Below are 19,152 nucleotides of genomic sequence, written 5' to 3'. Positions count from 1 at the left end.
GCTGTGATGGTTAATGAGTTAGGGTTTGTGATTGTGAAGCAGACTGAGGTCCTACCATGAAAGATGCTATAAAAGCACAGAAGAGATCCTCATCATGGCCCTCTTCAGATCCATCCGACCAAGGTAGCTGCAGAGTTGGGATAGGTGGTGCTGGTGGGATAGGTGGGAAGTTAGCCCTCTGTTCTCAATGAGCTGTGTATCACACCTGTGTCTCTGGACTAACTCAGTAAACACATTAAAAGGTGTGGGCTAGAACATTAGTTGCAACAAACAGTGCATCACTTTTTAAAACTATTCTCGGGCACAGTTAGCCAACAGGAAGATGGCATCTCACAGTGAGTGCAGCTTAGTTCCTGCTAAAACAATTAACCATTTTGTTGCTAAATTAAACCCTGTGCCAATACATCTGCAACAGAATCCAGCCTGTCCCTTCTGCCTGTCTCCATTGCAGACTAGCTCATGAAGTTTCTTTAGGGCATTTGCTTACCATCTGTCAGTCAACAGAAAATGATAGGAAGCAACAGCTACACAGGCTGATAGGTTAGGATTAGGGTCAGGCCAGGCCAGTAAGAGATAATCACTCTCTGATCCTTTGATGTTGTAGCTCCAAACAGGGTCTTTTACTTACGGATGGGGAGATGGGTATTGAATGGAAGTTCTTTTCCTTCTCAGCTTTCTGCAGTGAGTTGGGCCAGTTTGTATCACAACCTCCCTGAACAGTGGGGAAGGCAATATTCCCCCCTTCCCAATAACGAGGAAAGGAATTGCTGTTTGGAGCACTGGGGCAGGAACACCCCAGCATTCACTCATCCAGCAGAGTGCTTGCCTCCTCTTCCTTTATCCGGCTTCCCATCTCAGCACACATGCTGTAATGGGGCCCCTTCTCTGCAAGAGAAATAACAGTGGAGCCAAACAGTGGGTGGTACAGAAACCTATGGTGAAATGTAATTTCAAACTCAGGAGATGAGGAAGGGATTGGGGTATGGAGCCTCTGGGTTGCTGGTTCAATCCATCCCCAGGCAGTAGTGAGTGACAGTTGTTACTTGCTGATTGCTGGTCATTGGCCTGTCAGGGATGGGTTTGGTAGATCTCTGGTGTGGTGGGTTTCTAGAGCATGGGTGTATACAATTTAACTGTCCTGTTCCTGCCAGCCAAGGGTTGGCTGGGCCATGGAGCCTGAAATCTCCAATTGCCTGGATGGGTCCATTGAGGGCAATGGGGCAGCACATTGTTGGGACAGTGTGGAGGAGCCTGTGCTGCCCTAACATTGTGTGCGCTGGCGATGGAGAGAGGACTTCGATCTGTGGAGCTGTCAGGACAGCATCTTTTGCTAATGCTGAATTTACTGAACAAAAATTTCAAGAGGAAAAAACCCAAATGGCCTGAAGTCAGGAAAGCTCCGTGTGTGGCAGAAGCAGGTAGCAGCCAGTCTGGGCTGCTCAGCCTTGGACTCATTAACATGCTGATGTACCAGGCAGCTCCTGGAATCAGCTGCTGGGATTTTGTTGTTTTTGGCATAAGGAGGCTGTGAGGAGCTCCAGGGACTCTGCTTCCCCCATGCCCTCTCCTTCCTGTCTCTCCTGGTGTGGGCGTAATGACAGAGGAGGGGAAGGGGAGATGGGAGTAAGAGTCAAGTGCAGGGAGGATGGCTTGCCCAACAGATGTTAATTAACGACAGAGGCTCAGCACTGAGCCGGCAGCACCTGATCCTCCCGCTGACCTTTCCCAGTCTCACTCTATCGCTTTCATGCGCACAGCCTGGGAGAGATGTGAGGTGCTGTGATGTAGGGAGCCCAGGAGGCCAAGGAGAAAGAAAAAGAGGACAAGGGAAAGGTGGCTGTAGGACCTGGCGAACAGGGGCTTGGTATGTTCCATCTGGATCGGACACAGCTGGAGAAAGGCGCTGCCAGCATCTAAACCCCTTCCACAGAGTGTTGGGTGCCACCATGCCAAATGGCAGCAGTCGGGTGCTTTTATTAACCCTCTATGTGCTGTGGTTGGCTGCACTCGGGGCATTAGATATATTAGTAACTTTACATTGCTATGGGGAGAGAAGGAAGGGTGAAGCCATGAAAGTCCCTAACCCCATGCAGACGGGGAGTGCAGACCAGAATCCCATGTGCTAGGGCAGTTTAGATCCATAAGGTGCCCAAAATTGCATTATCTCACCAGTTATGGGTCACCTGGGCCCATGATGTGAGAGTAGGGCTAGGCAACCTGCTGGAGGCCGAGTGAGAATGCCTCCCCCTCAAGCTTTGAAAACATTTGGGTCTGACCCACATGCAGGTCCCCAGGGCAGGTGCTCAGATATACTTCAGAGAAGCATCTGAAACATGTTGTGCTGTTCGAGGGTGTGGCCCATTCAGAGCAGGGACCTTTGTGAGGCTCCCACATCTTCTAGGAATTTCACAGACAAACGTTGGGGATGCTGGAGACTTGGCTGGTGTTCTGAGACAATAATGAGAGCCAGTGTGGTCTAGGGGTGAGAGCAGAGGGTGAGGGGTGAAAAGACCTGGACCCTGCCATGCATTCATTATGGGAGCTTTGGCTTCACCTATCTGTGCCTTTGTTTCCCTGCCTATATGAAGGAGGGTCCATGTGTGGCTGCATGAAGCAATCTGAGATCCTCCTCCAAGGAAGGGTCAGTATTGCTGTTATACAGGGGTGAATAGATATGTCTGTATTATTTTGGCACTGTGGCCAAATTGTCCCCTTTCTCTACTCCAGTCTGTTTGCTTGTCTCCTCAGGGGCAAAACCACTCAGTGCCTTGGGGAAAATACCTTGAAAAGAGAATTCCAATCCCTTCTCTTTGGGTTTTGGGAACAGTGAGAGTCTCTCTCTTCTCTAGGATGTCTCTTGGCTGCAATATCTGAAGTTTGCTTTGGTAAATTCTGCAGAATTTCATGCATGTTGTGTTTATTCATGCTGCCCCAGCTTGCTCTGTACCCAAAATGCGAACAACCAAAGGAACAACGTGGCCTCAATAAATATGATTTGTCAAATGAATTACATTATTTCCTGCTCCTGTCTGGGGAGCACAGGCTATGGTTTGTTCACTTGTTAGAGTACAGTATGAATGTTAATGATGTCACCTTCCTGTCCACACACATTCACACGGATTCTCTTTGTCTTAGTTTATTATTTTATAGTCCAAATAAAAAACACCACCACAGCTGTATGAAGAGAGTGGGATCTAGTGATGAGACTGGGGAGCCGGGACTCATAGGTTCTTTTCTCAGCTCTGTAAATCACTTTCCCTCCCTGTGCCTCAGTTTCCTAAGCTGAAAAGTAAGCTTAATACTGGCAGCTACTTCATGAGAGGCTTCATTACTAATATCCCAAAATGCCCTGAGATTTTTCACATGGCAGGTGCTAAAAAAGAGGAAAAGCATCATTACTGGTAGACGCAGCTGTTCCATCCTCAGATACCAAGCTGGGTGCAAAGCCAGGGGGACTGGAACAATCTGTTTGTATAGTGGGGGTGCTGAGAGTCATTGAACCAAACTGTAAGGCCTGTATATAATAGAAACCATTTCAAGCCACGGGGCATGGCAACACCCCGAGTTCCAACACCTATGTGCAAATCCTTCTGGAAAGGCAACATTGCCCTTGTTTCCACTCTTTCCTTAGCAGATGTGACATGTAGGACTTGAGGTTATCTGTGTGACTGACGCACGTTTCAGACAGGGAAAGATGTTTCCTGGAGGAGAGGCAGCGACATTCCAACTGCCTGCCTGGCACCTCTTCAGCCAAGCAGAGAAAGCTGTTGTGGATCAGCAGTTTAGGCACACTCCACAAGGGGGCAGTGGTGCACAAACCCTCAGCTGCAGTTCCTGTGACTCAAGTTAGCAAGAGTCCCAGTTCTTGTCCCAGTACAGTCTGGGGGACAGAGAGAGCCTGTAGCTCAGAGTGCTTTGCACACATGAAATTCCCAAGCCTCCCAACCCCTGCCAGGTCAGAAAACAATCATGCTACTCACTGTCCTTAGTATGGGCAGTCCCAAGCCTCCAAAAATCATGTCACAGAGCCAACAAATAAATAAAAAAATAACAATTAAAATAAAAAAATCACAAGATTTAAGATCTGAAAAAGAAAAGGTTGAGGGTAATTTTATTTGCTTTCCGGTTTCTGAGACTTTAGAGTGTGCTTGATCCCCCATTGATTGCTACTTCCTACTGGGGATCTCGAAGTGCTGTCTCCCTTCTAAAGCTGCCCACTTTGCCTGCTCTCAGGTGGAGGATGAGGGAGGGTTGCTGAGGAATCCTATGAATAAGGCTGCTGCATGCTGCACTTTTATGTCTTCCACAAAAGATGGCATCTCCTGCAACATGGTACCCTGTAGCATCAGGATGGGACACTGGCGTGAGTGCTAACTTGGTGGAAGAGCATGCCCTGCTGTGTTACTCACATACTTCCCTGTAGTGCAGCAATTACTTTGTGGGACTAGTAAGCTATCCACATTGCTCCCTGCAATACAGTGCCCCCAGTGCCATGCTCTCACATTGGTTCCATATGACTGAAAGCAGTATCTACCTAAGATACCAGCACTGCTCCCTGCAGCTCTTGGGTATTCCTTTGAGGTCTAGCCAATATTTTTTTACCTAGACCATACCTGCTTAGCTTGTGAGATCTGAAAGATCATAGACTTTGACACGACAGTTGCAGGGCTAGACCTGAGTCCTGAGTCTTTGCTCGCCAGAGGCCACATTTGCTTTCTTGCTGTGACATTCCTCCCTGCTGGCCATGGGAGGGTTAATAATATAGGGTGTCTCTCTCTCTCTGGCTGTGGCCACTCCTGTCTGCACATGGAGCAGGAGGGAAAGGTGTATTTTCATTTCCAATTAGGGCTCCTGCTTCCCATCAGCTGAGATTGATTGTTTGTCCCTGGATCCCCTTCAGCTGTGCAATGCTTTAAGATCCCCTTTAGCTTTGCAATGCCAAGTGGTCCCTGCCTCCAGCTGTCTCCACTCTCCCCAACCCACCTCTGAACAGTTAGTGTGCTGCAGACAGGAAGGTGACACATCCTGGTTAGGATGCTGCTGGCATCAGCCAAAAGTGGGTGGACTGGTTGTACAGCTCCCTTCTGCTTGCAGGAGGCAGAGTGGGGGCATGCAAAGAGCCCAGGCGGCCAGCTGTGTCCTTTCTCAGCTGTATCTGTCATGCCTTTACCAACAGCAGACTCCCACTTGGAATACATTTCCTGAGGTGCATGCCATCCGCTGCTTGGAAGTCTCTATTCCTGCCACCCAGCCAAAGTAAATTGTGCATTTGAAATAGATGTTATTTTCACTGTATCTAAGCCTCTTGCCCCCTCCATTCCTTCCCTCCTTTAGCTCCTAGACTGACTGTCTCCTCTCCCAGGTTCAAACCTGCAGAGAGACTCCTTTTGTGCTGAGGTGCTGCAAGTTTCAATTAGATGTTTGAAAATCTCACTTTTATACTTTTTTGAACTCTTCCTTGTTCAAACTGTCCCAGCTTGACAGCCCTGCAGGGTTGTTCCTGAACTTGTCAGGAAAATGAGCAAGGAAGGACTGTTTAGATCCTGGGGTGAGAAGGACTCTAAAATACCTCCACTAGATTCTGTATACAGTTTATTGTAGCCATGTTGGTCCCAGGATATGAAAGAGACATGGTGGGTGAGGTAGTATCTTTCATTGGGCCAACTTCTGTGTGCCTTGAAAGCTTGTCTCTGTCACCAACAGAAATTGGTCCATCTCACCCACCCTGTCACTCCCCTAGATCTTATTAGATGAGTGGAAGAGGGAGGTCAACCCCATGGAGGGACCTGCCGATGAGGAGGGGGATTTTATAATGGTTTCTGGAGGGGACAGGAAACCAAGGTGATTTCAATGGAAAAGGATAGCTGTGCAGCCCCAATTCTAGGTACAAAAGTGGGGAGATGCTGCTCCATGCATGAAGAGTAGGATCTCAAGGAAGTCAGGTATCAGAGGGGTAGCCATGTTATTCTGGATCCGTAAAAGCAGCGAAGAGGCCTGTGGCACCTTATAGACTAACAGACGTATTGGAGCATGAGCTTTCGTGGGTGAATACCCACTTTGTCAGATGCATCCGACTAAGTGGGTATTCACCCACGAAAGCTCATGCTCCAATACGTCTCTTAGTCTATAAGGTGCTACAGGACTCTTTGCTGCTAAGGCAGTCAGATTGGTGGTTGGGAGTTGTCCAGCTGAGAAGACGTGAAGACTCAGTGACCAATCTCGGTAGACGTTGTGGGTCCAGGGGAAGGAGGAAGGAGAGAGTGGAATGCCTGGATTCCTCATGGGAGTGAGGACCTGCAGACTAGGGTTCTGGAGAGAGATGCAAGTGGTGAGGGATTTGGATTGAATATGCGGCTTAGTGGAGTTTCATTCAGAGATGAGGCCTGGACAGTTTGGGGTGAGGATGGAGCAGAGGGGTCTGGAGTTTGGTCTGAGAAGCCTCTTCTTGCCACTTAGCAGGGCATCGGTTTGGGATTCGTTAAGCTGAATTAAATGGTGTTGGAGTCAGGCACTGGTGGTGCAGAGATGCTTAGTGACTAAAGGACAGAAGCTGTGACAAGGGTAAAGTCTGGAGTGCACGCAGGTACACTTCACTTCCACACGTGTGTACATTCACAAACATGTACATGCAAAATAGAGACAAACCTTTAGTGATACTGGTTTTGGCTAAACATGGACCACAGTATGTATGTAAACAGACTCCTGGGTAACTATAGTCACATATACTTCTTGCATAGCCACATGCCTGAAAAGCCACTTGCAAGGGTGCGTGACCATGGTGAGCATTTAGGCTCTGCCATTTCCTTACAATGTGTGAACTCCCAATGCAATCATGCATGATTTTAAACTGAGCAGCAAGTGACAGCTAGGGTTGACTGCCAGAAGCTGGGACTGGATGAGAGGAGATGGATCACTCGATGATTGCCATGTTCTGTTTATTCCCTCTGAAACATCTGGCATTGGCCACTGTTGGAAGACAGGATAACCGGGCTAGATGGACCATAGGTCTGACGCAGGATGGCTGCTCTTAGGTTGTCAAGTATCAGAGGGGTAGCCGTGTTAGTCTGGATCTGTAAAAGCAGTAGGGAGTCCTGTGGCACCTTACAGACTAACAGACGTATTGGAGCATGAGCTTTCGTGGGTGAATACCCACTTTGTCAGATGTATCTGGCGAAGTCGGTATTCACCCACGAAAGCTCATGCTCCAATACGTCTGTTAGTCTATAAAGTGCCACAGGCCTCTTTGCTGTTCTTAGGTTGTTCTCTGATCTTCCTGCATAGTGAAGAAAGAAAGACCTGTGGAGATGTGGGTGCTCACAACAGCAGCGTCTGACATACCTGCTAGTTTTAGGTAAAGTACTCAATAATCCCATTAGTTCTGTCCACTAATTTGCCACTCTCCCCCTCCCATACACACACAGTTTACTAAGTTCCCATTTTGGAGCTGGTTGGTCAGACCGATGACCCAGCCCTCTTATTAACTGTACAGCACTCAGCTCACACTGAGTCTGCTTGGATGTCTGGCAAAGCCTAGCTCATGAGCATTAGCATAGCATTACTTGGTGTATAGAGCTTGAAACTGTGAGGTCTTTGTTTTGTGTGTACTGTACCTTTACGTTTCTGTTACCTCTCCCAGAATGCAAAGACAGCTGCCATTCTCTTCTGAGGTGCTGCACCTGTTGTAGAGATAACACATGCTACACTCTCTCCTGGAAACTTTACTTTTGTTCTTGGCATTTTCCTCATTCTAAAATAAGTGGCTTTAGGCTGAACATTTCTGTTTTGCTGCTTCTGCATGGAAATTTAACTCTTGTTTGTGTAGTTACAGCCCCCCTAATGAAACAACACTGTACCTTTCCATGCAGCAGCAGAATGTCTCAGGCCAAAAGCATCACAGAGCCAGAGCACTGGATGACCCAGTAGGTACAGTCCTTTTAGAACCTTATTTGCTGAAAAATCAAAGTAAAGTACATTTCTTCCTAGCTGACAAAAGCGCTGGCATTTGGTGACATCCATGAGCCATGTGTAAAGGACTAATCATTGATTTAAACTGGAATAGGCTACAACCTGCTAGAAGTCATACCAGGAGGGAACAATTCTGCACTGGTGAGGCGATGGACCTGAATAGGGATTTTGGTGACCCCACCGTAATAAAACACTCAGAAAAGGAAAGACTTAAACTTTCACAGCCAACAGTTCAAAAGCAAATAAAGGATTTAGGGCCTGATCCTGAGAGGTGCTGAGTACCCCCAGTCTCCACTAAAGTCAGTGACAGGATTGGTCTCTTAATCAAAGTAGGCATCCTGCCCTTTACTAGAATCCTGTGGAGAGTTTTCAAATGCTCTGATCATTAGTAGATCAATGAGTGAGTCAGATCCACAACAGCAACAAGGAACCTCCCTCTTCATTGTCAGAGTTTAATTAATTCCCAAGCAAGTGGAGGAGCTGGTAGGGGCTAGGGCTCTCTGGGGGCTGTTTTTAATTACTGTGCCAACCAAGCCAGAGACTCAGGTGCAGACATTTAGCCAATTTGCTAAGCCTGCCTACATGGGGGCTGTCTGTCCTCTGCCATTAGCTTGGGCAGCTTTCCTTATGTCTGAAAAAAACTCATCCCTCTTCTTTCACTCCTAGGCGCAAACAAGAGCACCAGTCCTGAGTGTGTAACATTATAAGATTTGCTCTTTTGGAGTTTCCTTATTTTTGTGTTTGTTTGTTTATAATTTATTTTTAATGCTCCTCATCAATGTCCTTTAAAAACTTTGCCTCTCATGCCATTATTTCCCTGGGCCATAAGTGCAGGTGAGGCATTTAGCAATGGGGGTTAATTGTTTCCCATCATCTCTTTTTTTGCAAGGTGTTCCTCTCAGACAGGCCACTGGGAGGCCAGAGGAGGAGACCTAGATTAGGAAGCAGTTAATCAGTGGAAGAGGCAAACTGGGGCTTTTATTTTGACAGGGCACTGCTTGGCTTCTTGTATGAAGGCAAAGTGAATGATCCTGTTTCTCCAAATGATTATTCAGACTCAGGAAGAGAAAGAGAGAGAGAAAGGAGCACTCCATCCACAGAGCTTTGCCCACTTTATAACAGCATCCTCTCAAAAACACAGAAATTCTTAGCTGGAGGGATCTAACAGACAGTTAAACAATAATAAGGATCAAGAGTGGGGAAAAAAAATTGTGGAGAAGGTTCCTGTAACTTCAGGGGGGCAAGAGGGAAGTTGCTGCTAAAAATCAGCCAACCAACAACCTCCCCCACCAGAAACTGAGTCTGAATTCTCCTCAAGTGAAAGTGAAACAACTAAAGGAGTGAAAGTGTGTGCGAGAGGCAGAGTGTTTGAAATGTGTGTGTGTGTGCTGTGCATGTAGGTGAGACTCCAGTGCGTGTGGAAAGAGCATGATCCACTCCCCAGAGCCCCCTGCAGCTGGCTGGAAGGCTGTTGGTGAAGAAGATCATGAGCCCTGACTGCATGGCTGTCCCCCAGCAGCTTCCAGATCCTCATCTCCCCTCTAACAAGCTTCACCGAGCAGACAGCTGCTGAAAAACCCAAAGGAAAAAAGCACAGGATCACTATGGGAAATACCTCTGGCCTTTCTTGAGACCTGGAGTAAGAGAAAGGTAAGTAGTCTTCCAACCACTTTCTTTCAATGCCCGAGTGTTTTGAAATGAGAGGACTGTCCTACAGGCAGGTCCATTTTGTATGGTGTAGTGATAAGTCTGGGGCTGGGCAGAGGGAGTATTTTTTCCAGCATGCTGCAGACTTCCTAGGTGTTTTTCTTAAAAGATTGGTTAGAGTCCTAATCTGTATTTTCCCCTGGAGACTGCAAGGGTCCTTGTAGGGAACTCCACTTTTGCCTTCCTCTTAGATTTGTGAGGAATGTGGTGTGTCTTGTACTTAGGATTCCTGGTAGCAAATGAAGACCTGTAGTTGCAAATGTTTAATTGTTTTGAATTTAAAATTAAAGGTCGTCTTGCTTTTTTGTTCTTGTTTGTGAGCAAGTGCGCTCCCTTGCCTCCTGTTGGTATGCAGGGCTGTTCTGGGAGCTCAGCTTGGGCTGCTGACTTGGAGTACAATTCTATGTCTGTGTGTTATTTTTGTGAGAAATTGACAGTTTCTTTTGAACATCACCTCAAAGCCCAGATCTTTGATTATGGCTGTCATTTTCAGTCAGCCTAGCTGGCAATAGGCAGGGGGTGATGGACAGCACAGGCATCCAGTGACTGGGTAGAAGTCACTGAATTGAATCAAAGTACAGCCAGTGTGAAGAGAGCAGGCAGGCCCTTTGGCAACTGAAGGTTGGCTGTGTGGCCCCAAAGGCTTCTGGTCGCTGTAGTCTTTTCCTTTCTCTTGTTTGTCTGGCTACTCAAGCAGAAGTCTTTGCTTTTCTCTTAATTTTTTTCATGTGCTCAGAAATCATGGTGGGCTGCAGACTGCTGTGCACAGAGACTGAACACAGGCCAGTCAGCAAATGCAGCATGGCAAAGTAATAGATTAGCGCCCGCAGCAGGCTTTACAGAGAAGTAATCAGACATTGTACTACAACTCCTATGGGGCTGTTTTGTTTTTAGGGAGTGAAGGTGGCAGCATTGAGAGGTTCCTAGACAGAGGTGATAAGAACTTCTTGTGGAAAGGGCACTGGTCTTAGAAGAGCCTGGATGTATTGGGTGGTTTTCCAGTATCTCATTTCTGTCCCTTCTGCTCAGTTTGCAATGTGCAGAGGGCACTTGCCTACAGCTCTGGAGCAATGATGCAGGGGATCCAGCCCTCTGAATATTTCTGTTCACTCCTCACTGCATGGAGAGTTTTCTGAGTTGTGGATGTGTGGGAGAGAGGCCCTGTCTGCACCTCCCTCTCTCTGGGTATGTGATGAGCCTCATCTCTGTTCTCTTTGGCCCTTGGTGCTTAGTTTTTGTGTTTGGAAACTCATTCTCTTAGGCTGCAGTGCTTCCCCTGTGTGAGGGCACTGTCATTGGCAGCAGTTCCAAAAGCAGGTTCAGAGTACTTATTCATGGCTCTGCTACAAGTGTGACAGGCTTACCTGCCGTGCACCTAGCTTTCCCCATATGCTCCAGGTCTGGCCTGCTCTTTCTGGGACAGATCTGGGTTTCACAACTCGTCACCAGTTGGGTCCAAACCCTGGGGTGGCTTGGAATAGAACTATTTTATCTGGAACTGTCGAAGTTCAGGTAGAGTCTGAATAAATGGTTCCAATTTTGGCCAGTCTCTTAACAGTGAAATAGACAACAGGGAAAAGCTCTCCCTATTCCCCGGAATATCTTACCAGGGGCTTCTCACTGTTCTCATATGGGAAGGAAGGATGCCTGTTCAGTTTGCAAATAGCAAAACTCCTTTTTTCTTCTGCATTAACCTTCCCCCCCGCCCCCGGCATCCACATGAATGTGCCCTTCACTGTTTTGTGTTGAGGTGGTGAAGTTGCCCCAGCGCTGCTTTGTGCTAGCAGCCACTTGCTGGGGTAGAAACATGAGAAGGCTGCATTTCTGTACATGTAAGTAATGCTACATGACAGGGCATGCTGTTGTGGTGTAGTATGCAGCGTCTGTATGCCTTGGGGCAGTGCTACATGACATAGTGTTCCGCTGTGGTGTCATACACCTGCGTCCAGGGCATGTAAGGCAGAGCATTGCCAACACTGAAGGCACAAACAACTGCACGCTTAGGACTGTGTTGCTGTCTTTGCAGAATGGAATACGAAGGATTTAGCTGCTTACTCTTGACCTATGGACTCTAGTCTCCTGTGAATACAGCCCTGATTTCTTGCCACCCTTTCCAAATGCTGCATCATGCCAAGCAGGAAATGATGACATGCCATCAGTCGCAAAGTTCTTTGCAAAGGAGAGTGTGCATTGTTCTCCCTACTTTTACAGAGTGAGGGAGAAAGAAACTGAGGCACAGAGGGGGAAGTGATTTGCCCAAGGTCATGTGGTGAGTCTGTGTCAAAACTGAGCATCCAAACCCTTAATACTATAGCTATCTTTTTTTACATCTAATCTACCATTTCTGCTGGACATAAATATCCTGTGATGCCCTCTCCTCCCTCTCTAGCTATATTGCATAGTGAACTGAGGAGAAATCTATCTTGTTTTTTTCACAGGTTTTGTGCCTTAATCATGTTTCAGTTCTCTCTAAATCCAAAACCAGAACTTAATCTTTTTTTTGGGCGAGAGTTTATAGGAAGAGTATTAAAAATATACTCAAGAGGCTAATAATAATATATACTTATAGACTTTAAGCCCAGAAGGGACCATCATGATCATCTAGTCTGACCCCATGCACATTGCACAAAATATTGCTTTAAAACCTTCTACGTATTAACTCATCTCCTGTAAGATGGGTTCTGTTTCCCCATTTTACAGATGGGGAGGAAAGTAAGATCTAGTATTTTGAAGTGACTTACCCAAGATCTCACAAGGCAGTTCAGAGCTGAGATTAAAACTCAGGCATTACTGGGGGCACTGGAACAATTTGTATAGTGGAGGTGCTGAGAGCCATTGAACCAAAATGTAAACCCTGTATATGATGGAAGCCACTTCAAGCCAGGGGGTGAGACAGCACCCCTAGTACCAGCACCTATGGGAGTTAGTGGCTTGCAGTCCTGTGCTCTAATTGCTAGGCAGTGTTGTCTGACTGCCAAAATGCATTGAGACTAAACTCTGCTTTGGTTCCACTGGTGTAATTCTGGAGTAATTCTTGACTGAGCCTGAGGCCATGCACTGGACTTCTACTTATTTAGGACCTCTAAGACTTTGCCAGCTCTGTCTGTCTCTTTTGTGGACAATTCAACCCAGTTTGCACAAGCTTTTCAAAGTTTGGTATTCTGGGAAGGGATCTTTGCCTTCTCTTCCCACCCCTGGAATCCACCTTCCTGCTAGCATCTGCCGTGTTCTCACCCTTGCAGCTCTACTTCCTGAGTGAAGAGGCCTGAGAGGGTATTCCCCTTTTATCACCGTTGCTTCTTACCTAGACAGAAGGCTCTCCTTTACCTCACCAAGGTACCTCAGCTGCATTCCTGGCCCATGCAGCCTGGAGGCCAAAGGATTTTTCTGCAGTTATTTTGTCTGGGTTTAACCTACCCCCACCCACCCTAGGCCTGATGCATCTTCCCCTGTCAGGTACAACAGTTGCGAAGTCCAAGTCACTGCCAAGTCTCATCAGCATTTCTTGTGCCTGGTCTCTTACTTATCGCCAACACCATGACATGTTTCCCTTGGCTGCCTTAGCTGGTGGCATTGGGTTCATCTGCTCTGGTGAGTGAGGCTTTACCCATCCCTGTGTTGCAGTCTGCTTGTTTGCTCTCTCAGTGTCTGCCCTTGTGGGGATCTAGAAGTAGAAATGAACTTCTACAGGTGAGGAAGACTGGTTGGGGCCCATCCCTAGTGGGCAAGACAGACTGGATCCCAGCTCTCCATTCCCCTGATGTCTGTCCATTTCAGCTGTGAATGTCTTCAGTAATGGACACCTAGTCCCTTAGAGAAATGATTCCTCCATGGAATGAGTCTTCTGGAAGAATCTTCCCCTCCTTTGCTTGTGCTCTTGGACCTATCCAAGAATCACAGCCTTGTGGACAGCAATTGCATTCCACTGCCAGTCATATGGTGGCCGAGTCAGACAGACATAGCTCTCTTTGGCTGTTCGCTGCTGACTTACTGTTTCCAGACCCTTCACTGTCACTGCTACTCTTCTGTAAAAACATTTTCCAGTTTGGCACAAAGTTGAGGCTCATTTTCTACCCATCCCACATGCTGTGGGGACCATGTGAGGTTTTCCTCATCCATTCTCCTGCTCCTTTGTTCAGGTAATTCTAAGATCACAGAGCCTTGATGGCATAAGATGGCCATGCTGGTCACGTTGGATGTCTGCCCAGAAATACCCAGAGCCCCCAGTCTCAACTGAACAGGACCCTGGAGGTTGTCCTACAGCTGTGGTTTTCCACTTGGTGGCGGTGGTGGTGTTCTGGCGAAGACACAGAGTTATATCAGCCACTGTGTCCTCTCCGCAGGGTGCTGGACCCTGCCCTTGCAGGGGTAGAGACTCAGGACAAGTCTGTAATTAAAGCTGTTGCTGGGATAGTAATCTCTGTTAGGAGTGAGTGTGTGTGTGTATGTGTGTGGGGGGATTAATGACTTTTTTATACCAGAAAAAGCTCTAGTGTAGATGCAGTTATAGGGGGGAAATGCTTTTGCAGATATAGCTTAGTTTGTTTGGGAGAGTGGGGTAAGCTATATTGGCAAGTGCACTCTTTTCTGGCATAGATTATGTGCCTTGGTCCCTTCCAGTTGTCAGCCAACTGCAACCTGATTTATTTCTCTCCTATGGAAGGTGCTGACTGGCCAGTGCAAGTTCCCTGAGCTGTTTGTGTCTCACTTCTCCACAGGGTTGAACTTGTGAATCCTGGATAAAAATGATCCCGAAGTCACTGGTTCAGACTGCCCAGGGAAACGCACACATCTCGGAGTGAAGGACCTAGGAGTTTGGCTGCTGCTTTTCCTTCTCCATTTCTGATAGTAACCACAAGATATATTGGTGTGGGCTGGGGGGGATAAGGAGGGAGCAAGCAGGGAAGGCTGGAAATTAGGATTCTTAGAACCAAGAATTGAATCCATCTATGACTCCTGGTGTGACCCTTGGACAAGTCATTCCTGCTATTGGTGCGTCAGTTTCCCATCTATAAATACCTCCTAGGGAGTTGTGCATGTAAAATACTTTGGGTTCCTGTCTGAGAAATGCTGGAGGAGGGCAGGGTCTGTCAGTCTCTGTGCTGATCTCTATTGTCCTTGCCCAGCCTTACCCTGTGAACCAGAGCTGACCAAGTCAGATGGGCCTTATTGGAGACCCTCTCCCAGATGGTGTGTTTCCACAGGACAATCTCGAGGACACCTGCTTGGCACCAGGCAGCTCCAGTGGATATCCATTTCTTTCCTGTCCTCTGTCAGACCCAGTTACCAATTGTGGGTTTGGGTACTGAATTACCTCTATCTGGGGTCACCTCCTTGTGGAGCCTGTACCTGCTGCAGGGCTATTACCTGTCAGGAGTTGGCACAGAGGAAGCAGTTAATGTCACTGGCACCTGCTTTTGACTTAAGGGAGAGCCATGTAATCAAGGGGCGGGTTGCCAGGAACCATGAACGTATCCAGGTTCCTTGGAAAGCAGGGTTGTGTTTGTGAGTGCAGCAGGCATTCTGTTCTCCAGTGCAGGAGGAGAAGGGGGCTTACGCAATACCAGCCAGGCTTTGTCATGACTAACCAAGGCCTGTGCCAATTCCCAGAGATCAGGACAGTGAGATTCCATCTCCCCACCAGGTCCAAGCAAGGCTCCCTGCTCCCCCCTCTGCTTGGCATCCAGCTCCATCCTTTGTAGGGGTGGGAGTAGGTCATTGTTGAGACCTGGTGCTGCTGCCTGGGTTATTAGGTGTGCTGTTAAACTCCCTTGGGACTGGAGGAGTTATGAGTGCTCCTGCAGCCAGTACTCCTGCCCAGCTCCCTACAGCACGCCATGCTGGGAGAGGCCAGCACTGGGGACTCCTTTGGGAAGGGGCCACAGCCATGGCCAGTGGGGTTCTTCAGTGCTAGTGTCAATTACAAGGAAGCAAGGCAGAGGAGAGACTGGAGACTCATGGTAGGGCAGAGAGAAAGTGACATCCCAATCTTTTCACAGCAAGGAGCTGGTCACTGGAGATGTGAAAGTCTCTTGAGGCTGCTCAGGCCTGGTCCACACTACAGTGTTAAATCGATTTAAACAGCGTTAAATCGATTTAACGCTGTACCTGTCCACACTACAAGGCACTTTAAATTGATTTTAAGGGCTCTTTAAATCAATTTCTGTACTCCTACAAAACGAGAGGAGTAACGCTAAAATCGATATTACTATATCGATTTAGGGTTAGTGTGGATGGAAATTGAAGTTATTGGTCTCATACTTTTACTGAGCTACCCAGAGTGCACTGCTCCGGAAATCAATGGTAGCCTAGGACCATGGACGCACACCACCGAATTAATGTGCCCTAGTCTGGACGCGTAAAATCGATTTTATAAAACCAGTTTTATAAAACCGGTTTTAATAATTTCGATTTTATGCTGTAGTGTAGATGTGGCCTCAGACTGAGAGTAGTGGGGGATGGGGTGCCTCCTTCTTATAGGCACCCCTTCTGGAGGGGGCAGGGGAGGGCTTTTCCTCCTCAGCTCACAGGGTCTGGATGTGGTTAATTGAACGGCTCCTTTCTGAGCCCTGATTACCCCTTTCATCCCCCAAATCCAATGGGACCATCCAGGGTGCTGTAAAGTGGGGAAATTGGGCCAGGAACTGCCTCCCTCTATATCAGTCCTGCTGCTAGAGGGGAAGGCTGTTCTCTTGGGGAGTCTGCTTCCCTCTGCCCTTCCTGGCAGAGTGGGAGGGCAGGCCAGGCTGTGGTTCCAGCTCCTCTGGCTCTGCTGCTGTTGAATGGGAGCAGAGGGGGAGGACCTGTAGGGTGTGATGGTTTGGGGTCTGGCACACAGTGAGACTGGCCCATGCATCCTGCAGCACTAGTACTTGTGAGCAGTGAGACGTGGTAGGCATGCCCAGGAAGCAGTGGTATTGGCTGTAGCTATAAAAGTCTGAGCAGGATCTCTGTGGTAGGGATGGGGCTCTGTCTGTTAGGAACTGTTAGTCCCTCCTGTGGCTCATTCCCTTCCTCCATGCCCCCCACTTCCCTGGGAATAGACGTCTCAGCCCTGGCTGTCTGGCTCCATCTGGCTTCTTTCCTTCTGCAGCGTCTGAGAAGCTCAGGCCTCTGTCTGGCCCATAGAATCTGCTCCATGCTGAATCTATCAGGGCTGGGAGAAGTGAGTCTGTTCCTCAGTATATGAGGCTTCAGAAGGCAGTGCTGGGACCTGCTTGTCTTCATGTTGAACACTAACAACACTCGGCTCTTTGGAAGCATCTCTCAGCTGTGGAGCTCCAAGTGCTTCACAAACCTGAATCTCCCAGCTCTCCTGGGAAGGGAGCAGCAGTGCTCCCTCAGTCTTCCAGGTGGGAAAATCAGAAGTACTGAGAGTAGAGAGAGATTCTTCAGGCTCACAGAGTCGGTGACCGAGCAGAGATCAGAACACAAGAGCCTCAGCTCAACCTCCAGCTCCTCCCACTAACTCCCATAACCTCTCAGAATGGGGGATAGAACCCAGGAGTTCGGGCTCTCTGGCTCTTATTGCTAGATCCCATTTCCTCCCAGAGCAGAAATAGAGCTGGGGCCTCCTAATCACCTGCTCTAACCATGACATCAAGGTGCCTTGAACCCCAGTACACATTAGTGAAAGTCAGGGAGTGAGGAGCTTGCTCTGGGGTTTTCAGCTCTGTCGCTGTGGCTGATGTTCCCCAAAGTAATAAGCAGCTCCAGGAATTGACTGCATTCTGTGCCTGGGGACGGGGTGTCTCCCTGGTTGAAGAGAAGCTTCAGTGGAGCCGAATCCTGGGCCAGGAGCCAGGTTGGCGTCCTGTGCCAGAGAGAGGGCGAGACTTGGAAAGTGGAGCCAAACTCCTCCTGTGTGAGAGATGGCCTGAAATACCGAGTGAAACCACAGAGTGCTCCTTGTTCTACCTCTGCCTGCTGGTCTTCCCTGGGCCTGATGGGTTGTGAGGGGTCACAGCACTTGGCTGCTGAGGAGCAAGCAGAGCCCAACAGAACATACGGGCCTTTCTGCTGTCTCCCACCTCTCAAAGATGCTTGTTGAGTTGATTTTGTTTTTAGCCTTGTTACTCCCATCTCTCTGTCTCTTGCTAGTACTAGTTGCAAGAGCCTTCTCTGTATCTCCTGCTGTCTGAAACAGCCCATGTACAGTTGCTCTCTTATAGCTCAGCTGAAAACCTCTCCTTTTACTTTCCTCTGCCTCTTTAAATAATGAAACAGAGGGAGAGGAATTAGCAGGAAAGTGTCTTGAAGACATAGTTTGTATAAAGATGCTGCACAAAATATTGAATGTTTACAGCCTTTATGCTCCTTAAAATGTAAGCAAAGGAAATGCCAGGTTTTGCTTGCATTTGTGAGAGTACATTGTAGCTTCCTATATGTTACCAGGTGTTCTGTTCAGTTAGGTGTAATGACCGTGGATTCTGGGATCCAAATACCTAGGTGTGTTCAAAGCGTCCCAGCAGATGGCTTTGCTTGATAAGTGGCGTGCTGTGTGTAGGAATTGTGTAGCATGTCTTGAAATCATTTGTGAGCCTTCTCATGGTGCTCTCTGTGTTCAGCACTCTATCAGGGCAGCAGTGTGTATGTGTGGCTAGGACCTGCAAGTTGTGTATAGTTAGTAGACAGTGATTTGGACCTTGCTGTGCCTGTGTGAGTTCTTCATATTACATTTATTGTCCATGGAGCTAAAGATACAAGAGGGTGTTTTGTTGCACTGCATTCTCCTGCTGTAGAAAGGGCTGGGCATGCTCCAGCAAAATGCCAGTCCCTGTCTCCAGGTAAGGCTGCATCCTTGTTTGGGGAAGGAAGCTGAGTGGCTGGACTTTGCCCCAGATCATGTTGTTTGTGGATCTGAATGTTGGCAAGCTTGTCAACTGAGCACCATCCTCGTATCTGCGTTGAGTTCCTGCTGATTTCACCCACAGGTCCAGTCATCACATTTTTGGTTCTTTCTCATATGAACGTAACACTGGTGGAAAGGCTCCAAACTGACAGTCTTAGAGATTGCTGTCTTCCCTATCTGCAGAGCAGGAGCAGCAGGCAGGGGAAGTTTCCCCCACACTAGGCCTGCCAACATAACTCACCCCAGCCTGCCAGGGACATGATGTTTCCTCTAAGAATTTTCCTGATCTGTCAAGCTTCAACCCCTAGAGTCAAATTCAGTCCTTTTGCAAGGGGTATAACTCCACAAAGCCGATGGAGGCTGCACCTGCCTGCAGTCAAGATGTATGTGGCCTGTCCTGGCTATAGTAGATGCCCACGTGGTGGATTCCCCCACCTCACTTATATCCAAGAGTGATAACTGTCCTGCCAGGCCTGTGTCAATCAGCGCGTCATACAGATAAAGACTCAACTGAGCATTCCAGTCTTCTTTAAAAGCAAATACTGGTTTAACTTGCTCAGTCGATACAATGGTCTCCTTCTCTTTCTGTCCTAAATGATTGTGTGGTGGTTTTATGCAGTGGTAAACAG

The 19,152-nt window shown here is 48.0% G+C and overlaps 1 protein-coding gene across 4 annotated transcripts in view; it reads left to right on the top strand.

Annotated features, from left to right (window-relative positions):
• The first annotated feature begins 9,027 nt into the window (after window positions 1–9,027).
• BCL9L (BCL9 like) overlaps window positions 9,028–19,152 on the top strand; it is a 90,254-nt gene continuing 80,129 nt past the window's right edge. For 2 of the 4 annotated variants that reach the window (XM_050922125.1, XM_050922119.1), the window contains exon 1: window positions 9,028–9,615. The gene's annotated coding sequence lies outside the window, so the exon portion shown is untranslated. Of the gene's footprint in view, window positions 9,616–14,390; window positions 14,521–14,572; window positions 14,665–19,152 lie in introns of those variants that run through there. The other 2 variants (XM_050922120.1, XM_050922123.1) reach the window with 2 other exon arrangements.

This window comes from Gopherus flavomarginatus, chromosome 13 (assembly GCF_025201925.1).
Source record: "Gopherus flavomarginatus isolate rGopFla2 chromosome 13, rGopFla2.mat.asm, whole genome shotgun sequence".
Classification (NCBI taxonomy): Eukaryota; Metazoa; Chordata; order Testudines; family Testudinidae; genus Gopherus; species Gopherus flavomarginatus.
The sequence above is the reverse complement of the archived record's forward strand: the minus strand, read 5'-3'. Positions and strand labels throughout refer to the sequence as shown.